The 27031-nt window shown below is 39.8% G+C and overlaps 1 long non-coding RNA gene across 1 annotated transcript in view; it reads left to right on the top strand.

Annotated features, from left to right (window-relative positions):
- Positions 1–27031, top strand: part of LOC140341025 (uncharacterized) — a 41304-nt gene that overhangs the window by 7930 nt on the left and 6343 nt on the right. Inside the window, exon 2 of the long non-coding RNA XR_011922789.1 lies at positions 18936–19001. This is a non-coding gene — a long non-coding RNA (uncharacterized lncRNA). The remainder of the gene's footprint in view (positions 1–18935; positions 19002–27031) is intronic.

Raw genomic sequence — 27031 nt, 5'->3', positions numbered from 1 at the left:
GAAATTAGATTGGGCTGGAATACAGAATGTCACTTACAGAATAATATTTGGAAAAGATAATATTGTTTTATGTCTAGCATAGTGTAGAGAATAGGGCAGAGTGTTATTTATAGAGAAGTGGGCTGAGTGGGAGAGTTTGTAGAGTGGTTTTACATGCCATGTACAACTCAACCTGCAAAGTAAAGTGGTCTGGAATATATATCAGTAACAGCACAGTATAATATTGTTTCAATACATAAAATGTTAAATCCAGAACAGTATAAAGAGTGAAGTCCAGAATGTTTATTATAGAAAAGTGGACTAGTAGAGTGGTAGTTTGCAGAGTGTTTTTTCATGTCATGTACAGCACGGTGTAGACGCCGGCGGGCCAGATGTAGTTCATATTCTGAATTCTTTGGGGGACCAAAAAAAAAAAAAGGACCTTGAGGGCCAGATTTGGCCCGCGGGCCAGAGTTTGACACCCCTGGTGTAGACAGTGTACTGAATTTGTGACAGCACAGTATAATAGTATAATCAGAAAAGTTCATAGTAATTAATGCCTAGTACAGTGTACAGAGTAGAGAGGTCCAAGGAATATTATTGATGGAAAAGTGGATTAGTTGGGAAAGTTTGCAGAGTGGTTTTGTATGTCATGTACAGCACAGTGTATAAAGTAAAGTGGTCTGGAAAATGTCACTTACAGACAGCACAGTATTTCATATTTGGCATCATGTATAGAGCAGAGTGCCACATATAGCACAACATATAAAGAATCTACAGTATGCCAAGTGCTGCATAGTATACAGAATAGAGCAGTCCAAAGTACATCACAAATAACAGGGTGAATGGACAGAACAGACAAAGAAAACCTGAAAGCAAAAAACAACACCCTTCAATCTAATGTTTTTCCTTTCACTAGCCTGAGTTCTGGCATTGTAGGTAGTTTAGTATTCGTGGCTGCTAACACAGAACGAGGCTTTCACCAAGTCATATGATGCATAGTCACAGTTCAGGAACACTTCTCATACTGTTCCAGGTCATGTGCTGATTTAAAGAAGGCACTATGTAGCAAAAGCAATAGGTATTCTTCTTTGTGATCTACGTATAGCTCTGTTGTACAAAAAGGGCCCCAAATGGCCCTCAGACTGTAGGCTGGGTACTAGGGGCATGAGTGCTACCCTTTTTGCCAGTGCAGGACATCCCCGCGGAGAATGCCAAGCACTGCACAAACTAGTATGGTCAGTAAAAATGTATTCAGAAGTTAGGGTTATATGTGTGTTGGGGATCTTAGATGTTGAAGAAAGCTTTGGGGGGGGGGGGTTGTGATCCCAGGTGAAGAGAAGAAGTCATGAGCTTGAGGACCAGAGGCCCTAAACAGTAGGTTCCAAAAGCACCAAACTACAGCACGATACCTAATGTTACCAAGGTATGACCCAAACCCAAGTATAATGGGCACCCAGGGTCTACAGAACTTCCTTGCATATATTATGCTAGATATACACTATTAGATTAGCTCGTTCCAGGAAACAATCAATATTTCCCATGATCGGGAATATTGTTTTATCACCATGTACCACTCAATATCAGAGGAAAACTGATCATTACATTATGCCTGTATTAGCTGTACTGCTCAATGAGGTGCAAAGGTATGTAGATATTGATTGACACTCCTATTCAATTCATAAATAAACTCCCTTATTGGTCATCATTTGATCAATTTTGGACACATAACATTGCTGGACCTAGACCTGACCAATTGCCCCTGCCCCCAAAGACACCCCAGATCATAGTTTGTGCCACACAAGCACCCCAGATCAAAACCCTGCCGGTAAAAGCATCTGAAATCATAACACTTCCCCCACAGGCAACCCCGATCATAATGTTGCCCCCACAGGCAACCCAGATCATAACACTGCCCCCACACGCACCCCAAATCCTAACACTGCCCCCACTGGCACTAAAGATCATAACAGTGCCCGCAGGCACCCCAGATCATAGCATGTTCCACACAGGCACTCTAGATCATAGCCCTGCCCTTGCAGGCACCCCAGATCATACCATTGCCCTCACAGACACCTTAGATGATAACACTCCCCCATAGGCACCCCAAGTCATAACACTTTGCCTTCAGGCACCCTAGATCATAACACTGCTCCTACAGGCACCCCAGATCATAAAACTTCACCCACCAGCTTGGAGGTTTTTTTTTGGTCAGGCAATGTACTTGTGTATTCATGCATTAGGCATGGAGGTTATTATGAGTTATCCAAAACTTCCGCCCAACTTTTTCACAATTAATTCATAAAAGTCACATTGGGTGGAGCCACAGGAGCGCGGTGATGTGTTGTGGCATGAATTGTTTTACAAACTATAAATAGGAAAAGGGCTATTTGTACCAGGTTGGGGATGGGAAAGAAGAATCGGGCTTTAAGCGTGCTGTGCAGCCCCCGGTAGCAGCTGACATTTACAAGACGGTGGATTAGCCTCCCGGCAAAGCATTTTGTGGTTTCAGCATTGAAGTAACTTTTGCGGGAATCCGTTAATAAGCTTTTACAGAAACATTTGGGGATTGGCCAGTCAATGGGAGTCTGTTCATTCCTATGGATGGACGAGTAATGGGTGACATTAGCGGGGATTTACTTAAATGATTTTTAGATGAATCACCACATTAGAGGTTGCAGAGTTATTCACTCCCAAATTACTCACAAGAAGGGTCGCCAAACGCACGGCCGCAAAGTGGGAGGGGTTATCGTCAGACTTAACTCCAAACTCTCTGGGAAATAAGTCCTGTAATGAAAACAGGATGTTCTTTGGTCTAAATACAGTTCTGGAAATTGGTACCGAGTTTAAAGCTGCATTCCAGACAAACAGCTTAACATACTGATAAAATACCATTAAAAAAATCCATCAGTACCATACACAGAACAATGGGCCCCTCTGAAACTAGTCCTGGGTCCAATAATCCCCCAATATTACTAACAGAATATTGAAACTCTCTAAAACTAGTTCTGACTTTCTTGACTCCTGGGCTAAGCCCCGCCAGCTATCATCTCCTAGCCAATGGGAGGGCATAGGTGGCCATAAAGTACACTCCTATTGGATAAAAAAAGTGGTAGGTGAAACAGTTTCAGGGATGCACATGGTTGACATAGTGCCATAGACACCATGTGGTGATCTACGAAAGTCATTTTTTTAATAAACTGTTTTTAAATTTCCTTGCATGTGATTGACTATTCTTTGCAAAGTGAATTTTCAATGCCTTGATATGGACCCTTAGCGCGCAGTCTTCCTCCACTGCAGCAAGAGATTTGAAGGCGGTGGCGTAGCGCTCCCTGCTTTATGTTGGAACGTGAATGGGGCTGCAGCAAATTACACCGCTGATTGATGGATGTGACAGTCGCGACAGAGCCGGGACGGACAGCATGGATAATGGCGAAGCCCTCATGAGAAGCGCCATTGTTCCGCTGCTATTGATTATTCCGAGGGGGGAGGCTCTCTAATTGTTTTCTCTTTGAATTCTACTCAGGCATTCATGCTTTCACTCCCTACTTCATTAACCTTTGACCCCTATAATTAGCTTATGTCATTATCCCCAAACCAATACAACCTGTTCCTGCCTTTTAACCTATCAAACACATAAAATAACCCCCCCCCTTCCCTTTTTGCTTTTGAAGAATCTATTACACCTCATTTAATATTTCTGGGTGAAAAATAATTATACAATAGCTGAGAATTTATTAAAATAATTTATTCTGTGTAGGTCAAAACCCAGCCTTCTGATTGGCTGCAATTGCCCTCTATTGGACATGTAAATTCTTTTATAGAAAAATAAAACAGTTTCCCTGGTTTTTCATATCATGAAAAAATACCCAGACCACTGTTTGAAAGCGCTAGTAACCTGGTACTTATGTGAACCGCTGATCCGAAATCAGTATGCAAATCCAGGGTTTCTCTTTGACTGCATGCTTGTTCACATTAAATATGACCACAAACATGGCAATTTTCAGTCAATTTCACCTACTTTCAATATAATCACAAGCATGGTTCGAAGCAATCTACACAAAGTAAGCAATCCTCTACCTACCAGTCCGATCGATCACGAGATGACGGTACAAACCGTGCAGAAAAATGACAGTTTTAAATAAATTTAAAAAATTGCTGGATTTGAGAGCAATGACATTTTTCTGCTGCATTTGATGGGGTAATTTTGATTTCGGTTGAAGTTAAACACCATTTTTCACGTTTAATTGTGTTGCAACTGTGGGTAAATGTTTAGGCGATTTTATTGATTAGTCAAATTGTATGGATGATTGTCACACGAGACGAATGGCCATGCTGGTCTGAACTTGAGATTGATGAACTAGCAGATTGATGAACAACTAAGTGGAAATGACTGCTGGACTTTTTTTTAGAGCACATTGGGTGTCACATGCTCGTCCTCCCCCCTCCACACTCTATAGAACAGGAGGGTTAGAAAGTGAGCAGGTTAATGCTTCGTAACTGCCTCAAGTAGCTACAGGGCAATAGTACCCTATAGACAAAGTATGGGGCTGGTTGACATCCATCCATCAATCCCCCCCCCCCCCCCACAAGATGTTTATTCTTTTTTGAGCATGGTGGTGTATGGCAGCTGGCAGGCTGTCACCCACCCTGGAGCCCCCAGGCAGAGCAGCCATTCAAGAGGTGACCAGGGGTACTTCTATACCAGGACCCAAATCAAAGAACTTGACATTTGCAACGCAGGAACTTTTAGACATAGTACAGGGCCCAGAAATTTTCGACTGCATCCCAGCACCGTCTAAGTTCACAATGCAGTGATACAGTAAACCTGGAACAGATTTCCTAAAATCATTTCTTATTAGTTAGCAAATGTTTTCAATCCTGGACCAGATCCATTCCAGGTTTGCTGGATCTCCAAGGTTCTCCCATGATAGTCTATCTTCTCCAGTCTTAAACTGCGTACACACTTCCAATTTTTATCGTTGGAAATGAACGACGAACGAACGACGAACGATCGATTGGGAAAAAATCGTTTGTAAAAAAAGTAACCAACGACGCCGACGAACGAGGATAGTGGTTGGAAATGAACGACCGGACCGGCGGATCGGATTGGACGACGATCCTTGACCATCTATCGTGTGTACGGTCGTTCATTGATCGTCCATGGTCTGAGCATGCGCGGTGAACGAACGTTCGCTCACTTCCTGTGGTGCACGTCACTTCCTGTATCGTTCAAACGATCGCATCTATCGTGTGTACAATATCTGCGAACGATCGTGTCGTTATCTGTATGTACAGGATCGGTGCTTTACGATCGTTCGCAGATACCAACGATAATAATTGGAAGTGTGTACGTAGCTTAAGAGAGCTTTAATAAATCAGGTCCGCAGTGCAGGGGTGGGTTGATGTGTGCTGCAACGCATGTGCATTCCTTTTAATGTCACCGCAACACGTTAGCTTTAAAGGGTGCAAAGATGCCTATAGGCAACCAATTTCATTTGCTGGAAAAGGTCGTTCTTGATCATTTCAAGCAACGGTGTAGCAAATGTTCAGTTCTTTAGAAAACGGAAAGGGGAGGACAAGCAGGAGGCACTCTGCTTCGTTCTTGTCCATATGGTATAACATCGGTAATCCCTGAATGGTCGTTTAATGACTCTTAAGGATACTACAGGTGGAGGATACTGAACTAGCCAAGTTGGGTTGTCATACTCAAGACAATTACTATCATTCTGATTTTCTTGTATGTGTACATAGCTTTAATCAGGCATATCAGGTCCTCTTTAAAACACGCAGTCCTCAGATTTTTGCTGTGGAAAAGTGAGATATTTATCTGCACCTGGCCCTGTTTAGCACATGTAATGTATAGACAGGGAGGGCAGGTCACTGTGACAAAGGGCACCAGGGTTACCGTAAGGTTAGACACCCGTCTGCTGCCATGGAAACGAGGCCTAGTAACAGACATGCCTTCTGGTTATATTGACTTAGGACAGGAGAAAGTCAGATTTCCCTTCACAAACTATACCTTGTTTACCTTGTATGTAACTCTGAACCTCGGCCACCAGGCAAGGTCACATCCCCAGCCCCTTTCACATACATCACCCTCCTCTCCATGAATGGGCTCCATATCACCATTTCCTGCACAGGGCCTAACATACACGTTAATTATTACCAAAGAGTTAATATTTCATGCAGACGACAACTGGGTGGGGGAGGACGGGACATTCCTACACAATGGAAGGTGCCCAACACAAGAGCTTTGTATTAGAGATGACACAACCGGACACCTGGAGGTCCTGCAGGGCAGGAAGAGATGAAATCAAAGCAGGGTAACTACAGGATAGTGAAAGCCAGGAAGAAAAAGTTTATGTATGCAAGCTTACCAGTCCCTAGATGTGGTAGCTGCATTCGTTTTACATTTCTATGGAAAGAAAAGACTCTGTATTGCTCATTTAGGGTACCCAACAAACGAAACGGACAATGGAGAGACTCAGGAAGAGAGGACAGCATGTCTTGACATGGCTCGTCTGCCTAACCCAGATTTGTGATAGGTTTACTTTCATGGCTCTATCCATAAAACAAGCAATCGGACTTTCCCTCAAACATTCCCTGGTGGAAATCAATTACTGCCATTGAAACACATCGACCTGGAAGATGTTTCAGGGAATGTCAGGTTCTCTGTTTTATAAATAGAGCCCTACTGTGATCTTGGGCCATACCCCTCCAGAACCCTGGACTACTTGAACCTTCTGCTTATTATCATAAATACAAAATGAATGACAAGATTTTACAATGGAAATCTATAGAATTTTTTTAAACATTGTGGAATATAAGGAAATATTACCAGTTTGGTGTTATCAGCAAATTTCTAATCATTAAGAGGTACTTTAAATTATCAAGACTGCATCAGATCATGACTTTAAGGGTTTTCTAAATCCAAGAACACTGGGCCTGATTTATTAAAGCTCTCCAAGGTTGGAAAAGACAGACTAATATGGGAGAACCTGTGTAATCCAACAAACCTTGAATGGATTTCCTGAAATGCATTTGTTGTTAGTTGGCAAATGCTTTCAATCCTGGAGATCTATTTCAGGTTTTTTTTGGATTACACAGGTTCTCCTATGATAGTCTATCTTCAGGCAAATAGTTGCATTCTTTTTCTAATTTTGGGATAAAAACTTTTTCAGAAAGTGCAGAAGTTGTTTCTGTTGTTTCTGCTGTAAGTGCTGCGTTCTTGTAATGAGATAGACTGAAAGCACAGGGAATGTTAGCCCCCTTTTATTGGAGACCAAGGATGACAGAAATATTAGCCATTAAGGAGACAGCTATGGCTACCGCTATAGAAAGAGAGGGGTCTTAAGGTATTTTCATGATTACAAAGATGAAGGTAAAACAAAAAGAAAAACTATAAAAGAAAATATATATATAGATTTTATGCTTTTTGGATCTAAATACAATTTAGGCTCCATGTAAATCACCTGAACTCCCCCAGGGTTAAAACCACAGTTTCGGGTATTATTTATTATCTGTATCCCTATTACGGCAATTTATTCTTTGTAATTGTCCTGAAAACCAACATATGGAAGAATCTAAAAAAATGGCTTTCTGCCAGAACAGGAGTACAGGGGAATCCTCCAATAAGGACTTAAGCAGATAAGAAATAAAATGAATACTATAAAAGACATAAACTGAAACTTTACAATTTCAGATAGAGTTTTATATGATACATACAGGGAAAATCAGTATGACAGTATGAGGGATCCCTGGGCGGGGGATCTCCCTGTATTGAAAAGTAAAAGCACCGATCTCCCATTTTAGACAACATTCTCTTTTTGAAAATCAGAAAGAACTGAGTCTATATACAGTAAGAGGAGGTGCGGGACATAAAGGGTTTACCGTAGACATCATTAAGAAATTTCCTTCCATTCTGCATACGAATTTGGTATTCAGATTGCTCACTATGGGCATCAGACACCAACATCCCCTATCTCGACACTTTTTTCCCCTAACAATATTGAAGACAGTCTGCAATGAAGGGATTTCCCCTGTAACATACAAACTTTTGGGAGTTTCCTTTTGTTGAGACGTACAGTCATTCATCGTGCTTCAGTCTCCAAAAACAAGCAGGTACCAGCCACCCCCACCTCTGATCAGAACTGAGAATACACATGACATTCATTCCCTGTGGTTCCATAAGGACTTTGTGTGGGCTGTAAGATTAACAAGTATGGCTCAATATGATGATGCAGAAGGTCGATATTGGGAAATTAAAATGTCAAAGGAGGGTTTTGAAGGAAAGGTCTGAATTGTGTAATCATGGGTCATATCCACCCTCATGTAGTGACTCTGAAGAAAGACATAAGTGGAGGAGGCTGTGCACACCGGCGTCTTTGTTCTGCTGATATGACTTTGTGAAGAATGTTGAAGGATCTAGAAAGCCATGTTTGAACTTTGAAGTCAATCATATAAAGTACTGGTAAAAGGTTTTTTTTAATAAAGTGAGGAAAGGATAGACAGACAATAAGCAAACCAGCATAGTGTTATGTAGTCATCAGATAATAAAAGAAACAAGTCAGAGCCTTCACATAAAATAAATGGGTCCAAAACAGCCAATACAACATGGCTTGGGTTGGTCCAAAACCCTTCATGGTCTGCAGGGGGAAATAATCCAAACAGCCAATAGCAAATTCATATACTGCCAAGCTTAGGCTTGAGTGTACCAGGCTACTCAGGGACCAGTTGTCTTTGGAGTAAACATTCCCTTTCAAGTATGACTAGTAGTATTTATACATCAAAGATTGGGGTCAGGTATATTTTTTTACTTATTGTACTTTATTACTTTGAAATTATAGATACTAGATGGTAAAACAAGTGGGAGCACCTTCTTAAGGTCTTTTGAGGAAAGAGTAAAACCTCTGTGGAAGTTTTACTAATAGAGCTAAAGGAAGAGGAGGTCCAAACCAAAAGTTTAGGAGACCAAATATCCAACATTTCAAAATGACAAACCAACGTGTTTCAGGTTTCTAAAGGAAAGTTTCATTGTGGCTCACTGATTCTAGTAACAATAGATTGGTTACCGCCTTAAAGGGGTTTGAGCACCGTGTCCAACTCCAGTTCATGAGGGCCAGGATCTGCATAGATTTTTAGTATTTCGCTAACAGACTGCAGTAAATTAGGTTATTAGTTATAATCTACTCTTTCTATATGAAAATTTTGGGTGCATAAAGCCTGGACTTTGCAACTTTAGATGGTACCTTGATTAAAAAGTTCCAGTTATCCAAACAGTCCCTAGCAGCATTGTCGTGTTTAAGAGTTTCTGCAGCAAGCTCATGTATTTCAAGAGTTTTTTTATTACTTTACTAAATATAGTGATCTAATCTACATCCAGTGCCTCATGTCTACCCCTTCCAGAAGTTTATTGCTATTTGTGGCCACATTACAGGTACATCAAGCTCAAACCTGGTTCCAATGGCGCAATGACCAACCCCTAATAGTGTTGATAAGATCCATAAAATATGTTGCCAGCACACCAATAGGTAATGCAGAAAATGTGCTTTCATTTCATCAGAAGATTCCATAATTTCACCGTGTAACACGGGACACCGTGAATGACTTTTGACCTGTCAGGTAGATTTCACCTTTTGCATCTGTCCTGATAACAACAGAAATAGGTGGTGATGGGACACCAATTCTAAAAACAGTCATCCTCTCATTTACTTAGCTGATCTCCCATCTCCTCCAAAAAAAATCCTACAGAAAGTCCTAGCAGGGCATCTGGACACACATGGGTCGATTTCCCATTCAATGGACCTGGTCATTTCTTTGTTTGATAGAATCAACAATAAATAATTCTTTATTTCTGAATTTAATTGACCAAAAACAATTAATATGGATCTGGTGGGTATCTGGTAGACTTTTAAAACCTTCTAATCAATTTCTCTATGATCAAATTTCAAAGCCTGCATACATACACTTATTTTTATTGATTTAGAAATGGACATTTACCTTAATTTATCATGTTGACTATTCAAGGGGACAGAAAGTTCTGGGAACTCCAAAACATTACAACTTTCCCCAGAACAGGAGATGAGCATAATCCCCCAACTAGGATGCCTGTTCCATTGACAAATCTCATGTGAATCATAGGAAGAAAAGTAAGATCAGGCAACTTGTTTTAACCTTTTTTTACTTAACCTAAAAGTGAACCCGTGATGTCTGACCTAATGGCTGAAATTTCATCCATGATGCCAGTTTTAATGCAACAGGTACACTTTAATCTTCATTTTTTTTTAATATACATTGTAGATTTCAAATACGTAAATGCAGACAAAATATCATGGCATGAAATATAGATATGGTAAAAGTATCAAGTGTATTAAATATGTATACATTACTTTTTAATAACCAAGCCATCCAGCAAAATGAGGTTTGGCTTTTGTATGTGGGAGATAAAAGCTTTATGTCTATATAATAAATATGGTATGAGAGCATCGTTTGTACAATCAAATTAAAAGGAGAAATGCATAATACGGTTAGTGCACTTTACTGGAAGGAAGAGACCCGGGATGAACCGGGGGTTATTATAGGTTAGGGCTTCTGCATGCTCACTTTCTTTTTGCACTGCATTGTGATGAGCGCAGTACCTGTCAAAGCCAGCAATACTGATAAGATAAGGATCGCATTTCACACATGAAAATTGCTGTTTAATTTGGCACCAAGGATTTTTACACACAAATATTTTTACAAACAGCTTATTTTGTGTTAAACACTTTTGTTGGGGAAAAATATAATTCATCACATTTACATTACGGTAACTAAATTACTTAAACTAAAGTTCCACTTCTAAAACTAGTGAAGAGGTAGGTTTCTCTTCTGCAATATCTATACTTACCTTTCTGATTGCTGGCCAGCTAGCAAATTTCACTTGTTGCCAGATATACCTGGCAATCTTGAATTCTATTTCGGGTGCCAGGACTGAATGAACTCCTGCACACCTGCACAGGACGTAGGTCATCCTGGCCTAGCCGATCAAGATAGCTGAAGATCTGATTGGGGAAGAGAAAATAGGAAAAAATGATGGGCCTACGGCTGACCAGGCACAGTTGAGTATTGACTTGCTTTAGTTCCACTTTAAAGCCCATAAAGGCCAAAAATGATCTGCCCATAACTCCTTCCAAACCCCACTAACCCATCTTGCTAACCCTTACTTCATGAATGATCAAATGCTTGCCTACATTTGTTATCCAGGGTCATTGGCAAAACTGATTTCAGGTGGGAGGGTCTGAAGATCCAGATGTGGCCGCTAGTCTCAACCTGTCCTCTCTTGGTGGCATCATCAATACCCCGTCCTCTCCTCCATTCCAAAAAAGGATCCCACCAATGGACAGACAGTAGGAAGTGTCCATACGACATGCCCACTTCAAGAAGGACCTGCTTGGGTACACATTAAGATTCTGTGTCATTGTTTGTCTTTGTCTAATATGCAGGTTTGTCATCTACAACTTCTATTTATTGTACAGCACTGTGTGATATGTTGTTGCTTTTATACATAAAAAACTACACTTCCAACATGATAAACCACAGGACACAGATCATGTCTAGAGGTTTATCAAGTTGGAAGTGTAGTGTTCTATGTAAAGAGTGTAATAGAAATTGTACTATGATCATGTCCAGTGGTTGGCCGTGTTGGCGTGGGGTGTAGTGTTCTATGTACATAGTGTAATAGATTTGTATTATGATGATGTACGGTGGTTGGGGCTGTGGTGTTCTACATGTAGAGTGTAATAGAATTGTATTGTGATGGTGTCCAGTAGTCAGCCATGTTGGGGTGTAGTGTTCTACATATATATATTATTCTGCATGTGATAGAATTGAATTATAATCATGTTCAGTGGTTGGTAGGTTGGGGGTGTGGTGTTCTAAGCATAGAGTATAATAAAATTGGTTTCCGATGGTGTCCAGTGGTCGGTTATGTTGGGGTTTAGTGTTCTACATAAATATTATTGAAACTATTCTACATGTAAAAGAATTGGTTCTGATGATGTCCAGTGGTCGGTCATGTTGGGGTGTAGTGTTCTACATACATAATATTATATATATTGTTCTGCATGCAATAGAATTGTATTATGGTCATTTTGGAGGCAAAGTGTTAAAAAAAGTATAACAGAAATAGCCTGGAGCTGGGCTTTAAAGCTTATGCTGTGTGAATGGGTGTACATTAACAGACTTCCATCTCTCGAAGCTCTTCTAAAATTCCAAGGCCAGGCAATTTACATTAATTTAAAAACCCAGTAAATTGTTTCAAGAGAACCATCCAATGAGTGGAGTCAAGATCATCTCAACAGCTCTATAGCAGCAGGAGAGTGATTATGGAACAATAGGATCAATTCACAAAGCTTTAACACCAGCCGTAGGCACTCTATTTTCAATCACGTGACTGCTGTTTTCAGATTTCATTGGACTCAACTGACAATTGTCACTTTTTTAAAGTATACGTATTTGAGTATATGAGTTGAGCCCATGGAGTTAACGTGTATGTAAAGACATTTTGGAAGAAAATGGCTTCCAATGTTAAAGAAGAATAAAATGGCAAGTGAAGCAACACCAACCAGTGACCAATATTCATCCCCACTTTTATGAAATGATACCTGACTCCTGCTCATTTCACTGGCTTTGAGAATAGGCCTGATTATGTAATATTTACACACAACTGTCTAGAGAATTTAAACAATGTTTTGAATCTTGGCTATAAGAGTTGTCTCGACACACCCAAAGGAATAAATAGAGCAGCTCAGCTGATAACTGGTGAATAGGTTGAGAATTCTAATAAAATGAAAGGAGAGAAAATAATTCTTTTAACTCATCCAATTTTATTTCGTTTTTACTTAAAGTTTACAGCAGCCACTGTCTAACTGGTCATATTGGGGGGTGTTGTTTTCTCTGTACAGCATGCAAAAGATTTGAATTATATTCATGTCCAGTGGTCCGTCATGTTAAGGGTGTAGTGTTCTATGTATAGAGTGTAATAGAATTGTATTACGAGGGTGTCCATTGGTTGGCCATGTTGGGGGTGTAGTGTTCTTTGTATAGAATGTCAAAGAAATGTGTTATGATGGTGTCCATTGGTTAGCCATGTTAGGGGGGTTTAGTGCTCTTTGTATAGAGTGACATAGAATTGTATTACGATGGTGTCCATTGGTTAATCATGTGTGGGAGTGTAGTGTTCTATGTAACAAATACCCATCCTTAATCAGGGTTCTGTGGAATCCTGGGGTTTCCCCAGTAGCTGTTAATGGGTTACCCAGTAATATTTTATCTGTCTATAATGGTTGTATTTTGACTAACATGGCAAAGGCCATAATTTCTTGATTAAGACTGTAATGGGGACACCCTCAATGAATAATTAATTAATTATATAGAGGGTTAGTTGTGACCTGAAATTTTCAAGTGTTCCTCTGGGGTAAAAGGGTTAAGAAAGGCTGGTATAAAGTCATTTCTGTGTGGTTATATGAGATGGATTGATGGAGTTCTGTGTGTTCCTAACAATAAAAATATAGCCAAAAGTAAATCATTGTGGACATGATTATACAGCTCCGCATTAACACAATGATAAAATTATATGATGGCGTCCAGTGATCGGCCATGTTGGGGGTGTAGTGTTTTACATAGTGTGTTCTATTTACAGAGTGTAACTGAATTATATAATGTCCAGTGGTCAGTTATCTTGGGGGATGTAGTGTTCTGTGTGTAGAATGTAATAGCAGTGTATTATGTTCATGTCTAGTGGTCGTGGTCATGTTGGAGAAATAGTGTGCTATCGGTAGAGTGTAATAGAATTGAATTTTGATCATGTCCAGTGGTTAGTCATGTTGGAGAAATAGTGTTTTATCTGTAGAGAGTTAGAGAATCATATTATGATCATGTCCACAAATGTACTGTCCAATAGTACAGTTACGTTAGTGATCTCACTTTTCTTCTGCAGTTAAGCAGTACAGGTTGGTCACATCCCCTCCCCACAGCCAGAGACTGGATATGGAAGAAGCAAAAGCTCATGTTTATTCTGATTCTGCTCTTTCCTAGAATCATATTGCTTGTGAGAACACCCTTTTGGCCCCTAGTACTACCCATACCACTCCCAGTATAATTTTGGATACGGATCATTTCTCTAACAAGTGTTGAGCAACATGTTATGGAAACTTTGAGTTTGCTATTTCAGAGCTGGAGAGATTAGAGCTGTGTCCGGTACGTTCCTGTGGGAGGTACACTCTGCTGGTCTTCAGGTTGGGTACCACTAGGAAAGCTTTGAGTAAAACAACTCTCACTTCTTGTTTTTATAGCTCCCACCCTTCTACAACTTCCTTAGTGATTTTATTCATCTTTGCCTTTCCATGACTAACATGGCCTGCCTAGTACAAGTAAACCTCAGTCTGTGACTGTCTGTGCTTTGGAGTAAAATAATGCTTGGTGAACACACACGGTGGGTGGAGAATTGCATGTTTTTTAACCAGCTTGGTGGTCAAATGTTTTCCTAGCTGTAGAAATATAAAGGTGTCTGCAGTGGGAATAGTGACCACATGTTGACGGCCTCATATTTTGTATTGCAGTGTCTGTTCCTGCTATAGAGTTAGATGGTTTTAAGGATTATTTCTGATTGCCTCATTTTAAAGACAAACTAACCTCTTTGATACAATGTCTTCAGATTGCCTTGCCCATGTGGATGTCATCTTTGACTCTTTATCGGAGTTTGGTGTCCTTTTAAAGACGAACTAACCTCTTTTGATGCAACGTCTTTAGGTTGCCTTGCCCACGTGGATGTCATCTTTGACTCTTTATTGGAGTTCGGGGTCTTTGAGTGTCCAGATTGGCCACAGTCCTGCACATTCCTTCATCTCAGCACATACCAGACCTCTATTGTGAGCTTTATGTGCGTTTTGCCAGTATTCAATGGCATTCTTCATATATATATCTGCCTGTTGTTTTCTTTTAAAACAAAGACTTCAGAGGTGAGCAATATTTTTAAACAAAACAGAATTTACTGTAAAAAAACACAGAAAAAATTGCTAACACAGCTGCTTTATGTAGGCACTTCAGTAGTATTCTGTGCAAGCAATGCTGAAGGACTTGACTGTCTACAAACATATAATACCGCCGACAAGAGCTTGCTGGACACAAAACGCTCAAACTTGAGGTTTGAGCACAAAATATGGTGCTTTTTTTGGCTCAACAAGTCAAATGCTGAGCTAATAAATAGAGCTTATTGTGTGCTACACTCTCCTGCCTATCGTTCTTTGATCTCCTGATGCATAGCATGAACCTGGTCCTTCTGGTTCCACCATTAGTTCATTTCTAGTACAAAAGAACATGGAATACATTCCTCTCTATGGTCTCTATCAGCATAGTACAGAGCAGCCATCATAAATCTATTTAGAACCCTGATTTATGAATAAAGTTTTGGAATATTTGCACTTTTTTACTAACATGGGAGGTTAGGTTAGGTTTCCGGTTAGGTGATCTTTTGGTTATTGGTTGACTCCCAAGAATTTCAGCAGCAGTAAAGCCCTCCCTAAATGGCTGCACAGATGATAGTTGATAAAGACAGTCATCTTCAATGTCGTTCACTTGATCATTTTGGGTGAAAATTTAGAAGTGGCATAGGTGTGCCCACAATGCTGTTTATCGATCCACCATGCTGGATAACCAACAATGAGGAATATAGTCCTTTCAGTAAGTATCTCCTGTTCATTCTTCCCTAAAAAGGGAGACCTTCAGCACAAAGTTTGTAAGCAAAGCACCCATTTCTTCCACCTGATCACCATATTTGAAGACCTACGTGGCTCATTTATTCCAATTGCAGCCATGATATCTATCTCTTATCCATTGATAATGGCCAAAGTGGCAATTAGGATCTTTGAAACAAAAATCGTTAATCCTCAATGTGGCTTATAGCTATCAAAGGGGTGAATGCTGTCAGGAGATCTGTAAATACTAATGCGGCAGTAGCAGAAAAACCTCTAGTATACTTTATAGATAACCAGCTAATTGATGATTTGGTGGTTAGTCATAGAAATAATGCTCATGTCAATTGTGCACTAATTTTATGAATGAGGTGACCGCAATACTTCCATTTTTTCTCTAGCACTAACCTTGGTGGATTTCCATTGGGCATTGAGATGCCATTCCAAGAAAATGGCGACATGTTATGTGCATTAAATAGGCCTTTAATACAAAAAAGGTCCTTTATACAAAAAAGGCCATTGCAAAGGCAAAGGACTGGATCCCACATGAGGGAGATTTTGGTACACGTCAGATCTAAGCATACCTTCATACTTTACATTTACCAAAAATGTAATACCTGATTATTCATGTCTGTCTGCTGATATCCACAATATTTTATTTGTTATTTGAGTCTAGTTTTGACAAACTTTGATATGTCTTTTATTCTAATCATTTTACTCACGTTGCCAGTAGTGCCAAGAAGAAGCCGTAGGGTGATCGACAGTCCTATTAATATGCTCTTTAAAATAAACAGATTTGGGTTCCAGGTGAAGAACAGTGATGAGAATTATATTTAGGAATTTATTTGCTGTGCTTGAATGAAAGAAAAAAAAAGAAAACAAGAAAAGGCTTCGAGGCTGTATGTCAGAGTGATAAGTGTTGCCTAATCTGACATTCCACGTCCAACATTTGAGCAATCAAACTGCATGTTTCGAGGCTGATGCTTGTTGCCATGGAAACCAGCGGAGAAACGGTCCAGGTGGCACATCAACATGCTTTCCACTGGGAAAGCAGTGGGTGCAGTTTCTAACCTGGGCCACCAGAGGGAGCACTAACAACTATGCATTTCGGGACAGTGTCGATGGGCTTTTGTTCATGCCAATCTGGTTTTGCATTCCCATACAAGTCTATAGGAATTTTTTAAAAAAGCAGGTCAAGTTAAGGCCAGAAAGAGGTCAAATATGAGCTGTCAATGAATTTTAAATGATCTCAGAAGTGTCACATGGTATTGATACAACCTCAAAGTAATCATGGTAATCTTAATTAAAGGGCAATTCTAACCAACAATGATATTTCATTTATGAACTGCAGGTGTTAGGTGAAGCTAGTTTCTTGACGTAACACCTTCCCCTACAGACATTTTATAATCAATCGCCTCTAATAATGTGATCTTTGTACCTGAGTCCTCAGCTTCACTCCTCCGCTATAGGTATTATAGGCAGATCATTTTTTTTTTTTTATAATTGTTTTTGATGGGGTGTCTGTGGAAGTCCACAATGCTTGCTCTAGAAAACAAAAAAACCCTCGTGTATGAACAAAAGTGATTATTTCTAAAACACAAACACAAAAAATTGCACTAGGATGCTATGGTCCTTATCAAACGAGGTAGGGACCCTGATTCCCCCCCTACTGGGGCGTAATCCTCTAGACGGAGAACTGGGTCAACTTGACCCACCTGGCCAAAACCAGAGAATCCAAATCTTCTTGGGCCAGTCAGAACCAGACGATTCAGTAATGGGTTGAGTGCTCTCCCAAAGACAGACTCTCACTAAGGGAAGAGCAACTGATCATAAGGCCCACAATCTTTAGGGCAGCCCCAAAGTACCTTCATACTCTGTTACTTAAAACGTGAAACACAAAAAATGATGCAAACAAGAATAAATAATGTGCTCACTGTATAACACACTGGACAAGGTTTTAAAAATTGCCTATTAAGCTAGCCCGAAGGCCAGACATTCTAAAGAGAGGCATTGTGCTAAAAACATCATAAAATGTTTGGCTTCTCGGACTTGTTATGTTGATATGTTCTTATCAGGATGAAGGGGCAAACCACCCTACCGTCTTTGAACCATCACGATGGTGATGGTATAGTATTACCTGATAAGATGCTGTACTATATGGATCACTCTATAAGGGTGATGGACTTTTGGCTGGAATGGGTGGAGAACCTGATGATCTAACTAGGGGCTTGGAAGTGCTGAAGCCATGGTCTATCCAGGGTGGTGTCCCAAGGGCACCAGAAAATCACAATCAGGCTGCGCACCCTGATGAGGTTTTTCTAAGCAAAAATATCATCATATTGTTCTTGGTGCAGGAAGTGAGACACACTGAAGGTGTGAGCAAGCAGGGAACCTCACTATAGGAAGCCAGCAGATGGTTTCTCCTACCATTGTCCTTCCATAACTTGACAATAGGCTTATTTAAAAATAATTATATATAAAGATAAATGATTCATGTTAACATCATCCTTCTTTACTTCCTTTTCTTCTAGAGACAATATGGGATTACGCCTGCTCAAGGTGTATAACCCCCTGTAGTCTTAATCAAAGGGTTCATGTGACATGGTGGCAACCAAACACCCAGAGGGTGGAACATTGTCGTCTCATAATGAAAGCACCTGAACAAAAACCTTTATAGCAGGAATACCAGTTAATATTGTAACGAAAACTACAGATTTAAAGAAGTTTATTACAACATTTAATTATTAATATGTAAGAACGTTTATGGCAATTTCCTGATTTGGATCTACTTTGAAGCCACCAGGTTACAAATGGTAATGAAGATGTTGGTGGTAATTATGTATCATAGGAAATAATCTTTTATATTTACCAAAAAGGAGGATGAGGCAAAAAATGATAATTCCAACAGGAATCAATGCCAATAAATGACCTGTCTAGACTGGCTTCTATCAAACATAAGAAAAAGATAAGGATTTTCTCCAAATGGAGCTCCAACTGCACACCCTACAGTCATCCCATGTAGGTGTCTGAATCCTGTCTTATACCCTCACATAGGAAGTCTGTAAGGTCTGGAGTCAGAGGTCCCTTTTGGATAATGGAATATTTGTTTAATAGAATATAATTCAGTAAAAGCATTTTAAATCTCACAATTGACCATTTAATTATTTGCTATGTCTTTATGCTTTGCAAAACCAGAATGTGACACCTTTTTTGTTTTATTTTCAGCAGGCCGAAGAAATCAGTCATGTGACCAAGTAAATGTCTTTCAGAAGTGAATCCCCATCAAAGCAGGTAAATGCATGCAATGTTTGGGGTGTAGTTAGCAATCTCACCACTAGAGGGCAGAAGTTCCTTGAATTTCTACTTTAAGAACTTTTTGACCGGGGCAAAGAAGTTGTCCAATGCAGGCCAAGATCTTGAGATCTTGGCAGTTTCGGTTAGATTTGTATCCTACTTAACAAGTTTATAGAGCTGCCATTACTGAAATGCAAGTTTAAGGGTTATTTTCCTAATTCAGGTCAGGGACCTGGGGCAAGCATTAAGGAACTTAAAACGTTTATCTCCAGGTCAGTGGTTTTAGTGATGAAGATCTGAATTCTGGCCAGAGTTGCTGCACTACAAATTCCTTAAACATTATGCAGACACCATAACTAGGTTACACTAGAATAATTATGGAAAATAAAAGACGTAACCCAAGGTCTGGGCATATATGTTGCCCCGCACGTAGCAAGTACACTTTAAAGTTGAATTCTGATTTCTAAGAACTCTTTATAAGCAAACATATTTCACACTTACATTTAACAAGGAGCTAGCTTGTGTTTGCATCTTTTGCAAATATTATGCCGCAATCATGTGAGTACAATGTGAGCAGTAATTCTAATAAATAGAATTGACTTTGTTTTCGGATTGGCATGAAATGTAGTCTACAAAGTTAGTTCAAGATTGCAAGTTCATCAGAATTGGAATATACAAAGACATCTCATGATATCATAAATTCCATATGGTGTTGGCACCAAGTATTGGTATTTCTCAATCTTTTTTTTTTTACCTCTGAGGAACCCTTAAAATAAAAGTCAATCAAGAGGAAAAATGCCCTTTGTATTGGTGGCCTGTAAGAAGAATGCCGTTACATTGGGGATCTGAATGCCACTGATCTGCCATGTGATGACCATGCAGGAACCATAAAATAGGAGGTCAATCAGCTACAGCTCAAGGAATCCCTAGCAACCTCTGGAACAGTGTTTCTCAAACAGGGTTCTATAAACCCTAGGGCTCCTAGAGAGGCTGCTAGGAGTTCAATGAGCAATGAGCAATTTGGACTCCTCATGTCAGTTTAAGTGACACCAATGATCTTTTTAGCTATCTGTAAGGGTGACATTTTTCCCACCGGCCAGCTATGTAAGAGGCATTCATCCCAGTTACCACCATCGCCATGTACTGGGAACTGTGGATATATGAATTATAGCTGGAGTCCCCCAAGACCTGAAAGTTATTTCAAGGGTTCCCCCATTTTAAACAGGTGGAAAAAAGCTGATCTAACGGAACCTTAAAGTACCATAGAGCCTTTGTTGCGAATGGCTGCATTAGAAGAAACAATGAAGAAAGACCAAAATCAGTCAAAAAGAAGAATAAACATAGGCTTCTGTTCCAAGTAACTGTTAGAAAACATTTTACATTACAAAAAAACAAAATAAGGAATTGTGATAATATTACAATAGAGTTACATTCATATTAGAACATTTGCCCACACGAGATGCTTACAGTTGGACTAGACCAGTTTACGTAGAACCCTTGGGTTCCTTGAGGGCAGCGCGGTGGCTCAGGGGTTAGCACTCCAGCCTTTGCAGCGCTAGGTCCCAGGTTCGATCCCCAGCCAGGACATTATCTGCATGGAGTTTGCAGGTTCTCCCCATGTCTGCGTGGGTTTCCTCCGGGTACTCTGGTTTCCTCCCACATCCCAAAAACATGCAGTTAGGTTAATTGGCTTCTCCCCAACAATTGACCTTAGACTACATTAATCACATATGACTATGGTAGGGATATTAGATTGTGAGCTCCTTTGAGGGACAGTTAGTGACACGACTATGGACTTTGTACAATGCTGCATAATATGATGGCGCTATATAAATACTGTATAATAATAATAAAATTAGCTATTTGTGCTCCTCAGGTAAATTTAATTAACACCAATGATCTTTTTGCCCTTCTGTAAGGGTGACATTCGTTCCAATGGCCACCATGCTATAATACTATGAGCTGTGTATATATAGTAATAATAGCAGGGGTTCCCTGAAATTCAATGGATCCCCCATGTTAGGTTGAGAAAAGCTGGACTAGATCATTCTTCCAGCCTTTACTAATTCAGAATTCAGCTTGGAGGATAAATCAATTTGGTGGGATGGGTATTCCTTCCCAATCAACGGCTGCGCCCTAGGGAAATGGCGAAGCTTCCTTTCCATGCTTCACAAACTCACATGGTCATACAACAATCATTCATGAGACGTAGTAGGCATTCCCCCCACTTCACCGCGCATACTGAGATAGGTCATATCAATACAATTGTTTTTTTCAACATCAATACAAGGCAGAAGATTCTACCTGCACTACAGATACAGAATCAACTCAAGCATTGCAATAAAATATCTTACATTACTAGGATCACTTTGGCCATGTAACCACTGAACCAGTGACAAATCTTTAATACTATAAAGCTAAGGTTTGGTGCTTTAGGAATTCTCGTATTCCGAAAACCAGGGAGAAGCAGTGAGACACTCACAGACGCTGCAGTACAGGGTGTGAAGATTCTGGGAAATGCCGTCTACAAAATGATTACTGTTGCTATGGTTACAGGAAATTTTAGAATTTTTGGGCACTTTTAGCAATTCATAGCTGATTGCTGATTGTAATGGAGAGGTCAAATTGCAAAATGGCTTGCTTAGAAATGACAATGAATACATCCATAAATTTGGAGTATTATATTAATCTCCTAGACATGGGTGGTGGGATCCAGGGACTGATCTGCCTGAGTGTCTGAGTCTGAGTGCCTTGGCAGTTAGGGGGTCACTCTCTGAATTTTGAAGTTTTTCTTTTTTTATGATAGAGAATTTATTAGTGAGAGCACCACTCTTAGGCTAGGTACACACGTGCAATAATTATCATTTGAAAATGAACTATTAACGATCATTCCAGATTATTTTGAATGATCGTATTCTGCACAATTCTGTACATGCTGTAATGATACGAACGTTAAATATAACCAACTATGTACACACTAGGAACGTTTGTTTGAACGATCGTTCAAATGATGCAGGAAGTGACATGTACAGGAGAAATTGTATCACAGAACAATCCACAATCACTAAAGATCGACCGTATTCACAATAGATTACGAACGATGGTCGTCCAATCAGATCCGCTGGAACAGTCCTTCATTTCCAGCCAGATTCCTCGTTCGGCGGCGTCGTTGTGCACTTTTTTTGTTACCAGTTATTGAATGATCTTTCGTGGATTGTTCGTTTTCAACGACAATTATTGCACCTGTGTACGCAGCCTTAGAGAACAGATTGGAACCATGGGACAATTGACATCTTTACATCTGCCCTCTAGCTTTCCCTTCAGTCTTTCATGGTTGTGTAGGCTCATCTCCTGTATGGAAGTTGCTTACTTTGATTTGGTTGCATACTGTTATCTTTCCATAATATGAATTAGAAGCTGCAGAAAATAAGATAGCACATGCCTCATTTCTTAGTTGGGAAACGTCATCCCATCATTTCCTTTCAAGCCTGACTTTCCCTGGCGCACCCTTTTTATTTATGGGATTTTAGGTTTTTCATGGAGGCTCAGTGTCAAATTTGGGTGCTACTACACCTTTCTGGGGCATTAGTAATGGAAATGTTGGGTTGTTAGGTTGAGAAAGGCTTGGGTTGAGTGGGAGACTTTATCCACTCAGTCACTATTCTACGAAGAGCCCATAGTCAATGACGCATTGTGGGCATTATATAGCTACCACATTCTGACCTGCAATAATTTTGCCTTTTCTGAACTGGGGTTTCATGTGATTGAAGGCCAAGAGCCACAAAGAACGTTCTCAGAACACCGACCCTTCACCATGTGCACCACTTACTCTGGCACAATTGGCATGGTGCGCTTTTTGGGTACAGGAACCTGTCCCTAAACCCGTGGAAAGGCTAGCTGATTATGTTTTCCCCCCAGACCAAAGGGTCCCCAGTCCTCCTCTGGACATATCAGATAAACTGGACGTATCAAAAGGCAAAATTGGGCAGATAGGACGATAGATATAGATGGATGAACAAGCCAACAGATAGAGCGTCCTGTCCTTTTTTTGTGTGTTGCTGAGCTCTTTGATCTGGAATTATTGAAGTCCTCTTGATGTTTGACAAAGCATACAAATTCTTCCAGAGAAGTTTGGTTATCCTTTTACCATCGCACATTTTCAAGGGTGGTGTCGCCTCTGGCAGACGCCCTCACAGCTGCCCTGGTAACGGCGCAAGAGCGAGCTCAGGCTTGAAGGTGTTAAACACAGCTTGAGTCAGGGAGCGTTGGGAGAGGTGCCAGGGCACAGCGTTGCCAGGGAGCTGGTTCCCCTGGCAGTCTGACACACCAGCCGGTGGCATGCGGAGAAGGGTGGGGGGAAGAGAGAGAGAGAGAATAACGAGACGCACAACGAAGAAAACATGGAGAAAGATTCCCAGTAATTATGATAACGGGCAGTAAACCAAAAACAGCATCTTCACGCCACATTCTTTCATCGGAATTCAGGATACTCGTTTTCACCTTACGAAAAAAAAAAGAAAAAACGTTTGGCATTGGCTATGACAGGAAGTGGGGCCCGGTGGGAGTGGTTTTTGCGACGGCTGCAAATATTATTTGGACAATGCAACAAGTCATCGGAAATCCCCAACTGTTGAGAAACATTTACTGCACTGCTGCCCAAGGTACTTCTTTTTATGTAGTTTTTTATCTCAATCTTTATTTAAATTATGACAAACTAGACATTGTTCAATGTAGACAATATATATATGATCGTCATTTAAAAAAAATTTGCAATAAAAAAAATGAAGGCCTAACTTACGTTTCGATATCAAATGGTAGGGCAGAACAGTGGAATGGCCAACTTTTGATTTTAGTATTCTTTATATATTTTGCTTTATCATGCTTGTACAGGCATTTAAAGCATTTACTGTGACAAAAAAAATAATTTATAAGCTCACTTTCACCTTTTGTACCTGCTGGCTGTTCCATATTTTTACTAAAATATTACATATCCAGATAAAAGCTCCCTCTGATGGCCATCTGCTTGCAAGGATTATATTGGGCAACCCTGCTTAAAGCTAGACTACTGGCTGATATAAGAGGCAAAAATTAAAGCAGCTCTGTAATCAATGTAATACATTTACTTTTTAATGCAATTTAAGTACACAAAAGTGACCTGATATAAGCTATTTGCTTTGTGAGAGGAAGAAGTAGCACAAGGAACCAATCAGTTTATGTGCTGACAGGACATATGCTGATAGAAAGAGATAAAATATTTGAAGATGGATGAGCCCGTTCCACTTCTTCTTTCAATGTCTAGGGTGACTCCAGGATGACCTTGACTCAGAGCAAATAGAATAAAGTATTCAGCCTTTGGACTGAGAACATCTAGTGGGAGAAAAAAGTACTGCAGGGGACACTTCTAGATTAAAGTCTAATATTGCAGCAAAAGCTGGTTTTGTTTTTTTATCCTTGATGGGTTATTATTTCTATCTTTTGTTAGCCGTTTTAAGATAGTTTGTTTTGTGATTTGCATATTCACATATTAGTGTCTGAAAAACAGCTGCACCATTGGTGCACTTTAATGTGACTTTACCTCTAGAATCAGCTTGTTTTGATACCTACCTTCAACCCTGATCCATAAAATCCTATAGTACAACCCTTTTTAACTTGCACACGAGTGTCATGGTCTGGTTGTTTTCTGTTAGGAGCTATACTTAAGGTGGCCTCTAGTGGTCATACAAACTATTGCTCTACCCATAGGAAATAATGGGGCTAAAACTCTTTTTTTAAACAAAAGTGGTCTTGCACAATAAAAAAGTGCTGGATCTAGGATGAAGTTGGGTGCAGGACCATGTGGGCTGCACTCATCATGGCAGGAGGGCTGCATTCCTTAATACAACTCTAGTACAATCTGGGAGCCAATGAAAATACTCATTGAGCAAATTGGCAACACTGCTATCACACTGGCTGTTCTGGACCTCAGATAGAAAGGCACAGAGGTAAGTGTAATTCACATAACACTTACCTCTACTTATTCTTTCTCGTTATATTTCCCAAATCTCTATGCACCTGTATTAGCGCCAAGATATGTTTTTTTTTCCTAAAATGTATTTATACCCATTAAAAAATCAAGGCAGCTCTGTGTACTGCCCGTTTTAAAGTTGACTATTTTGCCCCACCTAAAATTTTTTGGCATGGCCCAATATGCTTGTTTTTTTAACTATGGTTTAAAAAGAAATATTCATAAAATACACAACACAGGATAGCCAAAGCTATAAAAGAACGGATTGTTAAAAATAAGGGTCATACCGCCCCTGGGATTGACTGTTGGCGGATTCTTAAGACAACAACATTAAATGCTGGACCACACAGTCCCAGCCAAGCATTTTTTTTCCTGGGTGGAGGATTTGTTGCTCAGAAATAAAAAGTTGAGGAGATATATAGAAAAAAACTGAAAAAACATATTTTAATTTGGCAGATCTGGGAAATCGCTGAAGGCTTCAATCATCCTTTGTTTGTTGGCTGGATTGATGTAAGAGTACTTTTCCCTCCTTCCCTTTATGTATTGTTGATGATGACAGCCGGGCCGTTAAAAGGACAGTGCAATATCACATTGGGTCTTGGTCTATAGAGATTTAGAGGAGAGGTCTGCATCTTCTTGGTTCCATACAAACACATCAGAGTTATCTTGTGTTGGTGGAGTTGATTTAATATTCATTTATAGAGGTGAAGCTTTAGTTTAAATAAAAATTCAATGGTGATATAAAAGGTGCAATTAATGCATTACTCCATAACAATTTTTTAATGCAAGCAGTTTAGGTCTCCGTAATTGGCCTATGAGCTCATCACCATGCTGCCTCTCCTTGCACTGTCCATTCACAAGCGAGACATGAGTGTTAGTAAGCTTTGGAAAATGAAGGCTCCTGCCCCTGATAAAAGGGCAGTGCTGTGTAGATTTCAAGACTGGGAAGGAAAGAAAAATAATACTTTAACAAGTGAAACTTATTTGCATCCCTCTTATTTGCATAGGTAGCAGGTTGTGCAGCATTGTATATTGTAGATGGGCAGGTATGGTTCAGGAACATGATGGTGCAATAAGGGGAAGGGTCATAGCTCCCAAAAATGTCCAATGATTTCAAAGCAGGGGGGGGGCTTCAACACTAAATCATTTAGGCCAATTTTATTCAAAGATATACATTTTATTTAAATATCTTATTATCTCTATCTGGAGAAGCCATAGAAGCATTATGGTGAAAATGGTGATCTCTTTTATTACCTAATGACTTTGGAGTTTAAATGTCCACACTGACTTTGCTATGGTCCCCTTCTTTGTTTTTTCTTTAGTAATGGTTGGGAAGTTTGGGCAGCCCATTGAGAATGAATAAGCTTGCACATTTTTCAAATTTCAAAGCTTTAGGTCGGCTGCTGCTGGACAAGAGGCAATATGTCACAGGTCTCCAGCCAAGGCCAGGTCCAAGTCTTTAGATCAACAATAGTTTGTAGTTTATTGCAGTTAACAACATATATATGATACTATATTGAGATTATGACCCATATGAAAGCCTCATGATACTGATTGGAATTTCCTTTTACCTTTCGTGAGGGTGATAACTGTAACTCATAACAAACATACAAAAGTTAAAAAAATTTTAGGCTAAAAGATCTGACTGAAGCTACCTAAGGTGTAACAACATAGGTTTACCAAACACCCGTATACATATGTAGGGAAATATATTACCCCACGTCCCAATAGTCTTAAGTTCTGAGAAGGTCCTAATTTTTTATACACCCAAACTTTGATTGTTGAAACATTTGTCCTTGTCCAATTTTCTTTAAAGAAAGACTTTTTAATAGTAGATGTAAGCCCAAATCAATTAATCTTTAGTTTGTCGGTCATTCGTCAAACAGTTGCTATGTTTTCAAACAGAATAGTTATCATCTTTTTTCATTCTTGGATGCATCTCCATATTCACGACCTTTGGCAGCCTCTTTGCAGTTACTCCCTCTCTTCATCTAGAATTACTTATTCTAGTGATATTTCCATG

This window comes from Pyxicephalus adspersus, chromosome 11 (genome assembly GCF_032062135.1).
Source record: "Pyxicephalus adspersus chromosome 11, UCB_Pads_2.0, whole genome shotgun sequence".
Classification (NCBI taxonomy): Eukaryota; Metazoa; Chordata; class Amphibia; order Anura; family Pyxicephalidae; genus Pyxicephalus; species Pyxicephalus adspersus.
Note: the sequence above shows the minus strand (reverse complement) of the source record. Positions and strands in the feature narration are given on the sequence as shown.